Source organism: Macrobrachium rosenbergii, chromosome 48, assembly GCF_040412425.1.
Source record: "Macrobrachium rosenbergii isolate ZJJX-2024 chromosome 48, ASM4041242v1, whole genome shotgun sequence".
NCBI classification, from domain to species: Eukaryota; Metazoa; Arthropoda; class Malacostraca; order Decapoda; family Palaemonidae; genus Macrobrachium; species Macrobrachium rosenbergii.
This window is the reverse complement of record NC_089788.1, coordinates 10,245,502-10,263,977: the sequence shown is the minus strand read 5'-3', so window position 1 is coordinate 10,263,977 and position 18,476 is coordinate 10,245,502. Positions and strand designations below refer to the sequence as shown.

General features: G+C 37.1%; 1 protein-coding gene across 5 annotated transcripts in view; it reads right to left on the bottom strand.

Moving 5' to 3' along the window:
* mRpL28 (mitochondrial ribosomal protein L28) overlaps positions 1–18,476 on the bottom strand; it is a 38,026-nt gene that overhangs the window by 13,397 nt on the left and 6,153 nt on the right. Inside the window, exon 2 of one of the 5 annotated variants that reach the window (XM_067091312.1) lies at positions 6,826–6,902. The exons of 1 other annotated variant lie outside the window; for it this stretch is intronic. The gene's annotated coding sequence lies outside the window, so the exon portion shown is untranslated. Of the gene's footprint in view, positions 1–1,303; positions 1,455–1,715; positions 2,457–3,139; positions 3,300–6,825; positions 6,903–18,476 lie in introns of those variants that run through there. 3 more of the 5 variants (XM_067091308.1, XM_067091313.1, XM_067091311.1) reach the window with 3 other exon arrangements.

Genomic DNA, 18,476 nt, shown 5'->3' with positions numbered 1-18,476 from the left:
ATACAAGACTTTTGAAGGGAATGCTAAGTATGGCATTGTACCAAAAAAAGCTGGATGCACCTTCCATCATTGGCCATAACCAACCACAACATATGGTAACGTACTGTACTGTACAGGGTTACTTAATGCTACTGTTTAACAGTACCCTATCTTATTTTACTATTTAATAGTACCATGTTTTACTTGCAAGAACTGGTAAATAACATGTTTATGCATGATCATCTTATACACTATTTCTTACTTTCTATAAATCTAATTTTCCTCTACATCAGTCTCTAATAAAAGTGAAAATGATATCTAAGATATTTCTACAAGATGTGTACATTATTATTCCCTTGGTTATGATGAAATGACCAATACATTGATCTTTGAGACTGTCATACATGTCAAGAAATTTGGTCCTCATTCTTCAATAATCAGCCTGACACTTTAGAGATAAAGAATTAAATTATTTGTTCCTATTAAACATAGTCCTCTACACGCAAACCAGTTCCATTACGTGAGCTGGTTTGTAAGCTGTATAGGTCTGTGAGCTAAACAATTTTAGCCTACACATCCAGGATTGTAATTAGCCTATGGCAAATATCTCTGTGTGGTAATAAAGCTTTCCATCTACACAAGTTGATCTTTGCACATACAGTAAAGTTTATAATACACAAAAATCTTTGCTCTTTCCTTGCAAAACAGATAATCAAATACATGAAATAAAGTTTATGTATCCCATATATATATATCATGCAGATCTGAAGGTTGGTATCTCTGAAAAGTAAATAAGTTTAAAATTTTGTATGTAGAAGACTACCTGTATTCTAATTTATACTTTACTGCCAAGCAATTCAGACCAACCAGGTCTAAACTAATGTTTAAACTTGTGAACTGCTGGGTTACACTAAGTGAACCTTGATCAAGCTATAGCACATGTACAAAAGGTGACCAGAAGTGATCACAAACAGAAAACCAATGAACTCAGCCTAAGCAATTTTTTTGGAGCACTTGATATATAATTTTACAAAATACTCATGTATCAAATAATATTTTTGTTATGGTTTGGTCTTTCTATCTCACAAATTCCATCACAAATGAATAGCTACACTATTGGTATGATCCAAAAATGTTAACTTATTTGCTGATACAGTATATGTCACTTTATTTATTACTGTTTATTTTCTGGTAGCATTTAGACTAATGTATTATAATTTTCTATGCAAATTATCATTAAACATGATATGCTCAAATTTATCAGTAAAAATAATTAGGATGTATCCTTGTACAAGCTATCTCTGTAAAAATTTAAAGCACTTACTGTCCGGTTAGGTCTAAAGAACCAGCAGTCCCCGCACCCTAGGCTAGGTTAGTTAAGATAGGATTAATTCCTGTTAAAAAAAAAAATGGCTTTTTCTGATGTATTATGGTGCTTCATGAATGACTCTGAATTGAATTCTCATTTGGAAATCCATACACCTAGGCCTAGTGCACAGCTAAAAGGAAAGGGAAGGGGGAGGAGCAAATCATAGAGACAAGAGGTTCGCTTTTTGGTATGGAATGGTTCCGTGAATACGAAAGTCAATAGGGAGCCATATTCAAGAAGGGGCTGGCTAAGGAAATCTATTATAAGGGAACCATACAAACCTAATGTCCCCCAACCTAACCTAACTTAGTAGGCCATGTTACTTAGCCAGGGGGCAGAGCCCCCAGTAAAAGAAACCACTTTTTACCTAAAGTTCCCTTACAACACTGCACATGCGCGATAGCATTCCAGGATGGCCAGCATACAAAAACATAATCAGTTCTGTAGTTAATTTCAGGTTAATTACAATCGACCAACAAAAAATAAGGGTAAATTCTTGATATGGAACCAAAATACTATAGGAAAAGTCCATTTTAAAGGAAATACCCGATGCAGAGCTAATGCTTAGTTCCACCTGCATTTTAAATGAAGACCACAATCTTTTGAAACATGGACAAAACTACCAGAAAAAATATTCAAAACAATAATACTTTTTATTACTTATTAATTTTACTTCTTGGCTATTCATTTTAAAGTAAGCCAAGACCACTCCCATATCTTTTTAAATAATTTACAACAGTTTACTTATAGGTCTAGTCTAAATGAAAAGATCCCACAGAGTAGACCTAAATATTATCTACTAAATACAGTATTAGGCTACTAGTTAGGCTGGGTCTATAGCATATGCATTCAAAAGCCTAAAGACAGTAGGCTGGTAGGTGACAAAGGTAGAACTACAGGGTAGCTCCGCGTCGCCGACGGCAATATATCTTGACTTTTTCTACAGTTTTTTGGTTGCTAATTATGAATTTACCTTTCATTATTGGCACTCGAGTCTAATTAACCTGTAATTAACCCCCGAAGTCCATCCAACAAGGGGTTTCCATACGCGATCTTCACAAGACAGAGCACGGGTACGTCTGTTTCGAACGGTTCATATCCTATCCGGCAAGTGCAATAACTTGTTAACGTATGGGTACCCCCCCCTGGCCAGTACTAAACACGGCGAAGGGACATTTCATTTGGCCGACAACCAACAGATGCACCGCCAGTATCAGAACCCCTAAAGTGTAGAAAAAACCAGTTGAAAAGGTAAAAATAGGCGCGGAGCTAATATATAGAATTACCGTGACAAATTGCCAACACTACAATTTTACACAATACATTTTTGCCGTAATACCAACCCCCCCTAGCATATGCCATGTTTAGTACTAGGCCTAACTGCAAGGGCATGAATACTGACATAAAACTAGCTAGCTGATAAATATTTCAGCAGGAACAGTAAATAGTGCGATATTTTTCTGTAGACTTTTCGTATTACGCAATTTTTTTGAGACTTCTGAACAAAGTAAAAAAAATGCAATAGGCCTGATGTGAACGGGTATTTTCAAGTTTTATTCCCGTATTTTAAAGGTTTATTCGGATATTGTAAACGTTTACTCGGGTATTTTAAAGGTTTAGCTTTAAATAATACCGGCACAGCTATATAATCACGGTTTGACCAACACGGTTACGATCACACTATAAATACAGGCTAGTAAGTGGCAGCCTAAGCCTGTAGCATACTTCACTTGGATTATTTTGGATAAGCTCACTGCTTTGTACTTATGTTTATGAACCAAAATTCCATACATCGACAGGGTAGACCTCGTTGCAGTAGAGTCAACAAAATTACTTGGTCCTGCTTATTAGTTACCACAACATTTTAGCTGGGGTACATTAGTTATTTCAGTTCAGGTTTCCCTTTGCAACGGTTCCTCCTGGTTATGACTCTTACTCGTGGGACATATGTTCTTCAGTTCTGAACAACTAATTCTTTTTTTATATTTTTACAATCATTTGCTTTTTTCTCTAAGTCTCTATTACGCCGCATCTTTTTCCATCCATTGCGTCTTTCCACTGAAAAAAAAATTAAATTCTACATTTTCACATAACTGATAACCACCGCTCCATTCTTGATGCTTATCGAAAGGTATTAATTAGCCCTTATTACTATGACAGATGCAAATGTGATTCTTTACATTTTTTTCTTCAAATCATTCTTTTCCTCTTCTTTCTTCTATTTTTGATACTTCCTTTGACTACATCCCCCTCTGAATTCTATTTTTCATTTTTTCAAATAATGCGTACTTCTGGACTCTTCAGTCATTTAACTTTAACTTCTATTAAAATAATTTTACCTGTACACTTGGCCATCAGAGTTTTAGTTCATATACAGGCGTGTTTCAAAATTATCCTTATGTCCAATATGTTAGGATATGTAATTCTTGAGCAAGTAATTAACAAAACAGTGGCTATAACTTAACTTTTGTGTGAATGTACGATGATGGATTTGATATCCATATATATGTTGACGAGGAAATTGTAGCCTGATATGAAGGATATTTTTTTCGGGCCGTTTTCAAATTCAGTATGAGTATGGTATGCCATTGTGATTTCTGTAGACAACAGTTATTGTAGCAATAACACAACTTTTCGTTTTATTCCTCATCATTGAGACTTACATGCACTAACAGAAGCAAAAATATAATTGACTAAAATATACTTTATACGCGTCGCATAGGCCTATTAAGCTCACACATAATCGCAGCTTTCCCATAGGTCTAATTTTCTTTACTCATATTGAACTGGAGCATGTTCTGCAAAGCTAAATAGCAAATATTATAAATTCTACTGATAATGCAACTTATTTTCCCAAGACATCACGGAAATTCAAAGTGGCGCATCACTCGGACCAGGATCGTGTTGTCACAGCATGTCTTTTAATATTCTGATGAACTTCATATTATTTGATTGAGATATATAACTCCAAAAATGCTCTCAGATATGTCAGTCTTAGATCACCGGGAATAATGACTGTTTTGCAAATTAGGAAAATTATATGGTGTGTTTATATAGCAAACGACAGATAAAAAGAGTAAGTTATTAGACACACATCTAGTGATAAAAAATTTTTGTTGTACTTTGAACAACAGTATGACTGTCTTTGAAATTATAGGGCAATACAAATCAACCATCATATTCGAAAAATCTCGCGGTGTACTCCATATTAATTGTAAAATCCAAACCACCATGGCAGAAAATAGAATTAACACCGCTATCAATTGCTTATATACCATGTCTACCCAGTTCATCCAATGAGAAGACACCACCAGGTCCCACTCGTTAAAATCCTATTTTTGATTGGTTGATACGTAAATACAGCAGTAATGATTGGATGCTGCGCTTTAACGAGGGCTTTTCCGCATCCACTTGTCCGCCAATTGTTCTGCACAAAAATAATATCAGGATATTATTGTTGAAAAATATTCAGTATTTAATATACATGTTTATTTAGGTATTTTAGCATTTTGAGCTGTCTTCTCTGTGGATTTAAATATATTTTTACAGCGTAATTTCAGAGGGACATCTTATCAATACTGACAGCGAGTCAGTGTACGTTGGTGCTACGTTGGCGGTCTGAGAATTTGACAACAAACGGTACAAACCTGAACGCCTATCCCTTAATACACATCGTCAGGTCAGTATCAAATGCTGTCATGATAAAACTTAAATTAATGTCCACGATGGGTTGTAACATTATCAACTTCTGTAGTTTAACGGAAATATTAGATTACAATGTATGTACTTGGCGGAGGTGTAGGCTAACGAAGCCTAACCCACACCGTGCCGGTAACCTCAAGGTATTTATTGCCATAGCCTAAATGGAGATTTTATATTTTTCCTGTAAAGAAATTTTGCGTTGAGTATTCTCAAGTAATGGTATTTGAATGACAACGTGATTTTTCTTGAGCATTCATTTATTTTTTCAGGAACATTGTTGGGTCAGTTAACTTGTTAGCTTAGCTTAGGTAAGCCAAGATGTAACGACAAACCCAACTTTAATTTCGTGCCAAATACAGTATCCATATATAGGCTGTTTCAGATTGTTTTTATCGAATGTTATACATGTCCGACCGTTATTGTTGATGAATAGGCCTATCACTCATCTATGTTACCACAACCCTAGGTCTAAAGGCTTGGTAAAACAGAAGACTACTTCTGCAGCCTGGTTCCCGCTAGCCTAGTTGGCGAACATAATATCTACCACCTTTTGCATATGTTTGTCCATTTTGCCTTTGTGATATTTACAGTCTTGATTTTTTTTTACATAGTCCTAAATGCCCAAGGGCTGGTACTAAACATGGCGCCCATTTTGCATTTAAACTGATCGTTACCAAACCAGAGGGGTGTGTTAATAGCCTAGTCTTCAGTTTGACCGAGGAAAACCCTACTGATAAGAAGTTAGTAAAGTATGCGTAGCCAACATAGTTTAGGAATCTAGGTTAGTCAGTATCAAACATTAAACAGAGCGAATGCAAAGCCTAATAGTCATTTCTGTAGTAGATATTTCAGAGGGAGTATGACTTAACTAGACTTACCGTAACCTCACCTAACCTCAGACGTTATGCCCTAATCCGGTTGGACCCCACCTCCACCCCCTTGCAAGTCATGGTCCCCTCACCCTGCTTTCTACCCCACAAAACTTATAGCCCATAACCAAGATGTTAGAAGACCAATTTTATGGATGCATCCAAACCTGACATAGAATCCATTAAACTATAGAGGTCTATATGTATCATGCTTCATCTTAACCCAGCTTTCCCCGTATTATTTTAGAAAGAGGAACCAGCCCAAAATGACATGAAAATATGTTTTTCTAGGTGATTTTGATGTGTTTTGCACGAATATCACCTTCATTTTCCTCGGAAATTAACGGTTTTAGACTTTACTCGAGCACCTACAGTTTCCGGGCCCACTCGACCGCCGACCGAAATCGGCGGAAGAACACGGCCTTACTGTAACCCCTGTGGCTAGCGCGCGCAGCGCAACATTACCTCTTGCCAGAAAATGTCGTGCTTGCCAAGAATCTTTAAATATGCGGATAAAGCGCGGCGCTCCGTTCCATGCGACCTACTGACAGCACACATAAACAGGACGACATGTTGGTTTTGGTGTTCTTCCGCCGATTTCGGTCGGCGGTCGAGTGGGCCCAGGAAACTGTAGGTGCTCCGAGTAAAGTCTAAAACCGTTAATTTCCGAGGAAAATGAAGGTGATATTCGTGCAAAACACATCAAAATCACCTAGAAAAACATATTTTCATGTCATTTTGGGCTGGTTCCTCTTTCTAAAAATTTACCGCTTTCCCTAACCAAATCTGAGCCCCCTCCCCCTCCTAACCTGATCAAGAGTGCCATAAATTGCACTAGTGAAATACAGAAAATCACCTCAACACAACCTTGCACACCAGGTCCTAACCATTTCACACAGCACATACCTTTCCTACAGCCACAAGATATGAGTCCCTCTTGTCCAAATTCAGATAATTTGCTTCACTCAACCATGCAGTATGTTCTGTGGCAGAGAAGAATTTATCAATGGAAGGGATTACTTCCAGGTAGGTAAAGTATTTTTACATCTTGGTTGTTCATATAAGCCTAAGATTGGCAAAATAAATTTAATACACTCGTCATTAGCAATTCCTACACACTAAGGTAGCCATTGTTGAACTGAAGACTGGAAGAAGTCAGAAAACATAAGGGAGCTTCACTGGGAGTTGTTAAGTATTGATTTTTGAAAAAATTACCTAACTTATGTAACAGGAAAAAATGAACAAGCACTCGTGAATGGCGCATGCTCTCTGAGCAGCTAACACTTCCAAAATAGGAACAGTGGACTTGGAATACATTGCAAACCTATATATTTTTACCAGTAAGTATTTTAACTTATTCACTTGCCTCTCAAATTCCACATGATAAAAATGCTGAAATTGCCATAATTTCTGATGTTGAATTCCATGTTGGCAAGGCATTAATGTAGCATTGACGGTTATTTTGTTTTTCATTGTAATTTTACAGAATAGATCATCATGAAGTTTTGTGCATTAAAAACAGTATATAAAATAACTGTTGATTTTTCTGATAGTTTTTAAAAATGTGAGGAAATACCTAAACACCTTGATTAACCTAGTTTTTAAAAATGTGAGGAAATACCTAAACACCTTGATTAACCTATTAAAAACTAACTTCTCTTGATAATACATTAATGAGGAACCATAGGGGAAAACTTGGTTTTTTGGGTGGGGAAATATAAAAAGAAGTGAAATACTGGGATTGATTCAAATCTAACCAAGGGTGTTGGTTCCTACTTAGCTAATTTGACCTACGTCACCATAAATCTGAGTATGAAATACAAGGATGCATCCTAAACTAACTTTAGATGCTAGGTCATACCTGACCCTTGGGGTAAAAGACTACCACCATTATACCAAGGGCAACCATAAGTTGCAAACAACATGGGCCTTAGCCTCTTTTACCTTCCGCTTAACCTACCACAACCAGATGATTAGCATATAGCCTACAGTAGTTCCATTAAAATAAATATCAGTTTGTTAAGATTGACACAAAAAAATATTGCAGAGAAGCCCTGTTGCACATTTAAAATCTTTTGACTTCTTAAAGTACTGGTAATGGTCATTTTCAGAACCTAAACTCATCCAGATAAGATGATGTTTTCATGTGAAGATGGTCAAACAAACAACTATCAGAAATGTTCAAAGTAGGCTGATTATTTTCACAGCCTCCACACATCAAAACTGGTCAGAAGTAGGCCATTTTATTTCCTATAAAACTGAATTGTAGTTTGGACCAAATAATAGATGTCTTTTTTTTTTTTTTTTTTTTTAATTTGGACCAAATAATAGTAGATGTCTTTTTTTTTTTTTTTTTTTTTTTTCATAACAGTATAAAGGATCCACAGTGAGAAACCAGTAATTTTGTTTGAAAAAACTATGTGATTAGCCTCAACAGTGATGGTGCAATAACCCAGCTTACAGTATACTTCGAACACAAGAAGCACTGGTAGATGTAGACTAGCCCATGTGTTTTTATGTCTGTCATCAGTAAACTAAAAAATCCAGTGAGGAAAAATGGGTACACTGGCACTCATAAGGGATGCACTCTAACCTAACCATGCCCCATACCACTTAGGATGCTGTGCCATAACTGACAGTTTTTCCCTTTACCTTTTCAAACTTCCTTACCCTTACATTTACCTTGTTTGATGTATATTTTTGAGCAATCCTTATCCTTTTAATCTAGTCTGTTGATCCTATGCATCTTAATATCATCAGGATTTTCCAGTTTGCTTTTGAAACCACCACATTGGTTCTGTCTTCATGTACAGCAGATCTTTTAGTTGATGACGGGTATGCATGCTGCTCAGATGCATATAAATGGCCTTGGTACTGTGTAATTTAGTTTTAGTTGACGTACTTGCTCTACGAAGTTTATATGAGATTCAGTTAGAAGGTAATACAGTAGACATGTGTGAATGTTACAAATTATTGTTTGAATTTTTTTGTAAAGTTTTGTAACAGTGGTAGTGAGAATGCTTGATTTTACTCTTCATCTTTTGAATTAATATGCTTGGATGACCATGTAATTTTAGTTTGCCTTCATAAATAATAACAAATGCAGAATTATAATGAGAATATTGGTATTGAAGGTAGTACTTTGTTGTATTGAGAGTAGGAATTATTGCAGTTGTAGAGCTACTTAGGTGCCAGTAAACTCTTTATGAACATACCAAATTATTCTTTTATTAATGGCATATTGTATTTATGATTTTTTTTCTAATTTCCTTATTTTTTCAACAGGTGGTACCAAAACCGTAACCATGTCTTCAACCTCTCTAGTTGTTGTTCTTAAGAACTTTTATGAAGAATATATGAAAAACACACCCAAGAAGTTGAAGATTGTTGATGCTTATTTGTTCTACGTACTTCTCACTGGTGTTATTCAGTTTGTATATTGCTGCCTCGTTGGAACTTTCCCTTTCAACTCTTTCCTGTCAGGATTCATATGTACGGTTGGGTGTTTTGTTTTAGGAGGTGAGTACATTTTGATATTTGTATCTCTTGAGGTTTTGACTAATTAAAATTCCATTGATTTCAGATGTTATTAACACCGAAGTTAGAAAACAGATACGAGTCTGAACTTTTCAAATTTATGTGTGTTACCATGGACGTACTTAACAATAGGACTTAGTTGCAGTGTATGAACTAAGTAATTTTTTGTGTCAGAAGCTGCATACTCTTTGTTAACAACTAGCAACTGAATAGTTGGTGCATTTATTTTACTCTTTTTGTAAGCAACAGTCTTCTTTTAGATAGCTTATACTGTACCTACTTATCTGATGTCCCAGTAGTAGTGTTCTGATATCTTTGTTCTTCTTGGTCTTTACTAATGGCAAGATTGTTGCCCTAGAAAATTAGACAAGTGCAATCAGTCATTATTTGCTCCCCCTAAGTGCATAATTTGGAAGGAATCAGTAGTGGTGTAGTCATTGGAACTTGAGCCTAAACTCCAGTAAAAGTAAGAGCTTACTGATTGGACAGTCTCATTCCATGCTTCCATTCCAGTAAAGTGTTTAATAATTTTGAATAACTGACAAACAGTACTTTGTGTTATCCTCCAAGTTCCTTGTCTCAGAGCACTTGATTCTCTCACAGCTCTTTTATATGAACTTGGAGTGCCAGAAAACTAGACATGGTTTTTGTGAGCACTTAAAACTTATTAAAATGATGACAGCACCTCAGGCCTGAAATTGTTCATGCTCTCATTACTTTAATATTGTTTTCTGCTTGCTTGTGGACAGCCTTTCAGGATCTTGATCTTTTTGCGAAGATTGCTGAAAATTATGGTGTCTGGTACTCCAGCAATTTCAATTATAACTTAGACAGCAATTTCAGTTATAACTTAGATCATTGTTGTAAGAGATCTTGTTCAGCCATGTAGTGTATGCTTTATTTCAAAAGGGTCTCTTATTAGCCCCTTCATCGCCTGTACATAGAAGTTATATTGGCTACATGGTTCGAAGTGCAGGATATTTCAGTATATCCACATTATGTCTAGATGCTGTGCTGTCACACAGCCCACTACCAGGAGTCTTCAGTTCCCTTTACTGTAATAATTTTGAACCACCATCCTGACTAAACAGTGTTACTTTACAAAGTTTTTGATTGTGAGAGGATTTAATACATTTTTGAAGTGCCAAGTACCACTGCCATAGTTCTGCTTGTATGTAAATTAGCATTCTGAGTGTTCCACTAGGGACACAGCTAGACTGTAACAGTAATACTGTAATAGATTACCTTTACATTATGATGTAAACAATTGTTTTAAGTTATGTAATTATGCTATTCTTGATTTCAGGGTTAGTTTTTTAACAACATTTTTGCACATTGCAAGTTCCAAAATTTTTGTGAGGAATACAAGTACAGTACAGTAACTTGGTACTGTACCCGATTTTTATGGATACAGATTCTTATTTCCTATACAGGGTGCTGGTGGCAGTGTGCCTTGTATGGCACTCTGTAGGCAGGAATTAAAATTTAACTAAAAAGGATGTAGCATGTATTTTAAACCTTTGAGTTATCATTTATTCCAGTTGATTTCACTTCATTGGTTTTAATTTGATTTATCATGATATCCTTCAGACAAATTATTTTATAGGACTTTGGAAGTGTTTTTGTTTAGTAATAAGTTGTGTAATTCATTTGCAGATGTTTGGGTATATTGAAATTTCAGATTGCAAAATCTAGAGCAGTTTTTTTTATTAAGAAATTTGTTACCATAGTAACCTGTCATCTCATGGCCTGTATTGAATGGGCATCTTTGTAGCAGTTTTTGTAAATAATTACTTGGATCTGATATATAGTACAGCACTTCTAGTATTTTAAGAAAAATTTCTTAGTCATTGATTTTGAAAATGACATGTTCCTTATTTTCTTCCCAGTGAGTTTACGACTTCAAGCAAACCCCCAGAATAAAATGCAGTTCGTTGGGATTTCTCCAGAGCGTGGTTTCGCAGACTTCATTTTTGCACATATCATCCTCCACCTTGTTACTGTCAACTTCATTGGATAAGATTCAGAGCAGCAGAGTTCATATTGTGTTGAAATTATTTTTTTTTTTAAACTTCTAATTCAACAACTGTTTGTGATATTTAGTTTGTATGACAGAATAACAATTTTCAAAATGGTGCATGATATTTCTTTAAATAAATTGTATTAGTACAGCCCGTGTGAATTATTAACACTTGTGTAGCTGGTACCAGTTAGTATAGATGCCTTAATTGATTGCAAGTTTATAATATTACCCTGGTTGCATAAGAGCTAGTACTGAAGTTGGAATTTCAGAAGTTCAAGGGAGGTTGCAATGCATTACTACCCTAATATTTTCTCCTTGCATTTTGATACAGTTTTATTCTAATTAATTTAATTTGTTTTTTCATTTCTAAGTGGGAGCTCCTATTTCTGTATTTCCCTTTACCTCCTCTTACTCCTTCCTAATGAACACCATATTCTTTGGAAGCATGAGTTTCAAGTCATTGGTCCCTGTGGGATTGTTCCATATGAACAGGTTTAATCTTTTGCATAATAATACTGAGGTGGTCAAGAATTTACTGGTGAAGGGCCAGACCCTAAAGGAGGTAGAACATGTTACTTAGGGAACTTAACAGAACTGAAAGGTCATAAGGAACAAACAACTTCCCCATAGGAGGGCAGTGCCATCAGTGTGCTTGCAGCATCCCTTACTCCCCATGATGCATCATCATTTTAGTCTTGCTTTGCCTCCAGTCCTACTTCCTTTTCTCAGTTTTGCTGACCAACACCTCTGTTACTTCCTAGTGTATCTATGGGGTTCTCCCAGATCCACCTTTATATTCTTGTACTTCCTTTATTTTCTAGATCTTTATCCTGCTGTCCAACCACTTCCACCCCCTCTTCCTCTACTGTCTTAAGTGTTGAATGACCAAAAGTTTCCCGGGAGCTGGGCTCTACTGCCTAAATTTCATAAATCAGTCAGTGGTAATAGTAAAAAAGTCAGTAAATGAAGAGTGATATAATTCTGTAGTAAATGGAACAAAAATTATTGCTTGTATATATACAAAATCAGTGTTTATCTTTTCAGTAAAGGTAAAGGCACATGCAAAAAGTTAATCTAATTTGAGAGGCTTCAACCACAGAGTACGAAAATCACGGCTTAGTGTACTAGAAACATTGAATTGTGAATGAACTGGGAAATGTGGTCTTCATAGGCCTAAAAGTGGAATGAGGAAGTCTGGCTATATGAATAGTTTTCAGAAGTAGTCAACATCGAAGTGTTACACACCATCCAGTAGAAAGGCCCAGGTCTTGGAGAATAATTATAAATGCCTGATCTGTTATCTGTTCAGGCTAATAGATTGATATTGCCTTGCATTTAGCACTGCTTTATATCAGGCAGGGGAACAGTGAGAAGACATTTAAAAAATGCTGTTATTTCAAATGCATAACTTATAGTTAAAGTCAGATAGGTATGAATCGGAAACGGAATCAGAGAGAAATTTAAAGCTTGGAAACAGAATCAGAAGAGAAATTTAAAGCTTGGCAACGATGTAGAGGTAGGGAATGGTCGCTGAACCACGCAACCGGAGAATTGTTCAGTTTTCATGGAGTAAACGTGGGAGGTGGCAGCTGGGTGGGTGTCCTGAGGCTGCGTAATACAAGAAACTCCTCCACGCCAGGATCTGAACGGTAATTAACACAGTGTAGAAGCTACATGACTGATTTCATGCGTTCTTTCATTCTTGCATATCCGACACTAGGTTAATTGCCTTAACTGTTTTAAAAGTTCGTAGTTTATGATAAAAATTATATATATATATACCGAATTTACAAATGCTTATATTTTCTGATTTATAAAAAAAACCTGTTCAGGTATTTATTCAAGATATAAGCAAGACGTCTTAGTTGTAACTTATTGATTAAAGACTTTTTATCGTAGATTTGTTCTATGAATGCTTTTTCTGGTTGAGTTGCCAAATGGTATATTTATAATTGGAGCCGATTATGAATTTGTTTGATTTGGATACTTTATTTTCATCTTCCTTTCATTACTACACTGATGACTCCTCAGTCAGGTTGTCAAATGACAAAAGCATTATATTTAAATTCAGTTCAAATGCACTAAAAGAAGTAACCAAGGCCTAGTAGGGAATGTTCTCTAGACCCTGAAAGTAATGGCGAGATTAAAATTTCACAGAAAAACGAACCGGAGACAACTAACAAACCGAGGAAAAGGTAACACTTAAAATCGAATACTGTGCTAGGGCTGCATTAACGCAGTTCAGTTCAAAAAGAATGAATCAGGGTAGTTAATCGATTAAAATGAATGTAGTTCCTAGAAAACGTTATGAAAGTGTGTGCGCGCGCGTGTGTGTGCGAGCCCGCGCGCGTGTATGCACGGGCGCGCGTTGGGAGGATCATCGGAAAGACGTCAATACCTTAGAAGGTTGACTGAACGTGTTATCATACATTCCGAATTATCATAAAATAATACTTCTGAATAGTACAAGGATATGCGTCTAAAACAGTTTTTCGTGGTCCAAATTATTAGTGGAGATTATGTTAATTTCTTTTTTTTTTTGTTTTTTTTTTTTTGAAAAGCTTATCAGAGCTTACTAAACTGATGTTCTCTACGCTGTCCGTTTGTGCTTTATTTCGACATTGTGCTTTTCAGACCATTTGCTTACAGTTGTGTCCAATTCAGGAGACATAATGCAAATGTTGCAAAGCATCACTGATGGACAGTGGATTTATCAAATTTGTTTTTGTGGTCTTGGGGATTGAGTAGGGGGGGTGGGGGGTTGTAAAGGTCAAGATGGGAAGGGTTGGTATAGGTGAAGGAAGCGTGGTCGGGTGGAGAGCGTCCATGGCGATTTTGGAACTTTTGGTAGAGATTATTTGTGGTTGTTTGGACGTCCCAGTCTGTTTAGGTTGTTCTCTTGGGGTTGTAAGTTTGTTTTGGAATTAGTGCCCTGCACTGAAGTCTAATAAGGTGAGTTTTTGTTTATGCATTTTTCATGTTATTTTGAATTACAAGCTATCTAGGCAGTTTTGGTTAGCAAGATGACAACTAAAATCTCAACCGATATGATTAAGCGAAGGTGTCATTGCTTGGGTAAAATTGGTCGCTAGGCTTCAGAAAGTGAATGATGTGACTGCATTTATCCCATTGTTTTTGGAAGGTGATACATTGGCTTTGTAGTCGAGAATGAAAAAATGACCTAAGTGATAGTGACATGATTGAAGAATTATGGAAAGAAACCTTTACAGATGGAGCTTTTGTATCATTTGGGAAATTAACTAATTCAAGGTGGACCGGGAAGCAGGTAGATGTTTTTGCAAATGAATTAAGAAGGCTGGCAAGGTTAGTTGGGTGTAAGGGGGACGGGTTGGAGCACATAATAAGGTTATCATTTGTGAATGGTTCCCCCTCAGAGGTGTAAGGGTGCCCCATTCGAGGTTACCTTTTGTTAAATTGGAGGTGAATGGGTATTCTGTGGTGGGCTTGGTGGACACAGATTGTTCTACTACAGTTCTTGGTTCACATTTAGTGGATAAAGTTAGTGGAGGAAGGGCCATAACAGCCTTTGATGGAAGGGAGTAGTGGCTGAGAAGCTAATTAACAACATCGATGTAATTTTGGTCGTGAATGCAATCAGTGGGTTTGGAGGTGTCACAGTGGCTGAAGGCAAATTTATGTTTGGTAAGGCAACATGTTCAGTGATAGCGATAACTCGGAGTGTGGTGGTATGGCTAATGCATGCGGTAATTCCAGTGTTGTTACAATTGAAGATAAAAATTTTGAGGCAGGATTTGATGGGAGTCAATGGACAGCAGAGTGGTTCGTCAAAGAGGAAAGTAAAGTAGAGATGGCGAATAAGATTATGATAAAGGATGGGATGAACGGAAGAAAAGGGAGTTTGAAAAGGAAGTAGACAGATTGATTGAAGAGGGTATTTTGCTCCCCTGGGACAAGCAAATTGAGGATGGGGTCTTGCCCTTAATGGTTGTTGAGCAACCAACTAAAAATAAAGTTAGACCAATGCTGGACTTTAGAGAGCTGAACAAGTTTGTAGTGTCATACTGGGGATGATGCTATTGATATGTGTGGTGAGACCTTAAGGGAATGGCGCAGAATGCAAGGTAACGTAGCTATTGCAGATTTGAAGTCGGCAAGAAGCTGTGGTGTCATCACCTCGTATATTATAAAGGGTGGACTTTACTGTTTAACAAGGTTGGGATTTGAGTTGAATTCTGCTCTTTGAATTATGAAAAAAATTAAAAATTGTGTTGGGGAGGAGTAAGGACATAAAAGACTCTACAAGTTCTTGCATCGATGACATTTTGGTTGATGAAACTCAGGTGCCAGCTTTTGAGTTGGTCACGTACTTGAAAATGAATGGATCGATTGCTAAACCACCCGAGACCGCTGGAAATGCTGCATTGGGTCTTGAGATAAGTGAGAAAGATGGTGTTTGGTATTTTGCAAGAGGTAATACCATCCCAGAGATTTTAGATGAGATATCTTGACGAAAGTTGTTTTCAATTTGTGGAAAACTGGTGGGCTAATACACCATTGCCAATTTAGCTACAAGCAGCTTGTGGCTATGTGAAGCGACGAGCAGGTGGTGGGTCATGGGACGGTAATATAGACCCACATGTATGTTGATGCTCAAAGAAGCTGTCTAGGAGGTGAACGAAGATGATCCAGTGCAAGGGCAGTGGCTTGTTTCTCAGCCTGAGGGTGGGGTTCTTTGGTGCAATGTGAGTAGTTTAGCGTTGGGAGTTGTGTTGGAGATTGTTGGTGGTGTGGTTGAAGATGCAGCTTGGTGCGAAAGAAACGTGACAGCAGTCATATTAATGTGGCAGAGTTGAAGCTGTAGTAAAGAAAATCAATCTTGCCCTTCAGTGGGGACTAGAGAATTGGAGATTAAGACTGATTCTGCTACCGTTCTTGGGTGGATGAAATCTGTTATCACAGAGGATAAGAGGGTGCATACAAAGGGACTAGGAGAGATGATAGTAAAGCGATGATTAGGCACTGTGAAGGAGTTTATTGAATAATCTGGATTAGAATTGAGGATGACACTAGTAAGGACAGTGAAGAACAAGGCTGATGCCTTGATCCAGGTTAAAAAGAGCTGGCTTTTGAATGAACTAAAGAACCAGGTGAGCAATGAGGAGTTGAATTGCCTCAACACTATTGATCTGAGAGAGAGGGGCACAACAGGCATCATATGGGTGTAGTAAGACTACATTTTCAGCACAGAAGCTAGACTCCAAAACTGATAAACAAATGGCGAAACATGTCGTGAAAAGCTGTTTGCAATGTCAGTCAATTGATCTTGCTCCAGTGGTGCGAGAGACTTGCCATAGATGTCACATATTATAGGAATGTACCTTATTTGTCAGAAATTGACTGTGGTCCTAGTAGATTTGCAGTGTTTTGAGGTTTGAAGAGAGAGAGTGCAGACGAAGTAGCAGATATATTGAATATAATTTTTCAGGAACGGGGTCCTGTAGAAGAGATTCTTATGGATAATAGTACAGTATTCAGGTCGGAAGCACTAAAGGTGATGTTGGATGGATGGAATATTCAGACATATTTTTGCACCGCCTGTAGAGCAAGTGGAAATGTCATTGTGGAGAGGCACCACAGAACTATCAAAACTATCTCTGAGAGGGGAGACAAGTCTATTAGAAGTTTCCTTCTTTTATAATATGACACCCAGGAAAGGGTTAGATGAGAGTAGTGTACCTCAAAGGGCTACCTACAAATATGAGTGGAGACACCGGTGAAAGTGCCAGTTATTGTGACTGAGGACGTTGCTCCTGTTTAGGTGGGGGTAGGAGTGTGGGCCAGGCCTCCCCACTCATGCTGCACTACTCAGTGGATCGTAACCGGAATTCTAAAATAATGTACGTGGATGGTATGACACGTCATGTATTAGACTTACATGGGATTGAGCTGCCGAGTTCCTCAGGGGAGTCTAGTGAGGAGGAGGTGAATGACGAAAGGGATGATGATAACAGGAGATATCCCAGAAGAAAAAAGTGTGCTCCTGCCTGGATGAGAGACTGAGTTAGAATGCCTGGAGGAGGAGCTTTGGATTGGAGTAGATTTCTGCTAATAGTACTATAAAATGATTGTTGTCTGCTTGGTTTTGTGTTCTGTTTGGTGATGTTTCAATGTAGTACGTAAAAAAAAATTTGATCTTAAGGTCATGGGGGCATGCAGTGTTGAGGATTGGATGGGGGTTTGTAAAGGTAAAGATGGGAAAGGGCTGGTATAGGTGAAGGAAGCGTGGTCGGGAGGAGAGGGTCCATGGCGGTTTTTGGTAGAGACAGGTTGTGGTTGCTGGGACGTTCCAGTCTGTTGTTTCATAGGTTGTTCTTTTAGGGCTGTAAGTTTGTTTTGGAATTAGTGCCCTTGTTTTGGTTATGCATTTTTCATGTTATTTTGAACTACAGTTTTATTTTTATATTAGCTTTATTTACTCCTTAACCATTTTCTATTGTTGCGCTGAGAACAGTCTAATTGTTATTCATGTTATTGTTCCTATAGGAACTTATGTTCATTCTGAATAATAATTATTGCATAACTTTCCCTTGGTGTGTAGTTCCAGGTGTTGTTCGACTTTCACCATAGCTGACTAATTACCAAGTACACATTTCACTTAGGGCAAGAGATTTTTACCTATATTAGTTAGATACACATTGGGTGGAATTCCCACTTCGATTTTGAAAACTCTTTTGTCTGTAAATTTGCCTGTTTAATAATAAAAATTGTAGCCTTTGGCACCAATTTTTTTTGTGAATTGTGTAAATGAAGTGATACTCGAAATAAAGTATAATTATTATTATTATTATTATTATTATTATTATTATTATTATTACTACTACTACTACTACTACTACTACACGCAGAGATTTTACCAAAATTTCCCCAGAGCATTCAGACCCGTTTGGGAATCGAACCCGTGAACTCTTAGCGGTGAGATGAGATTCCTAACGAAAAGACTACTAAGACTCAAAGT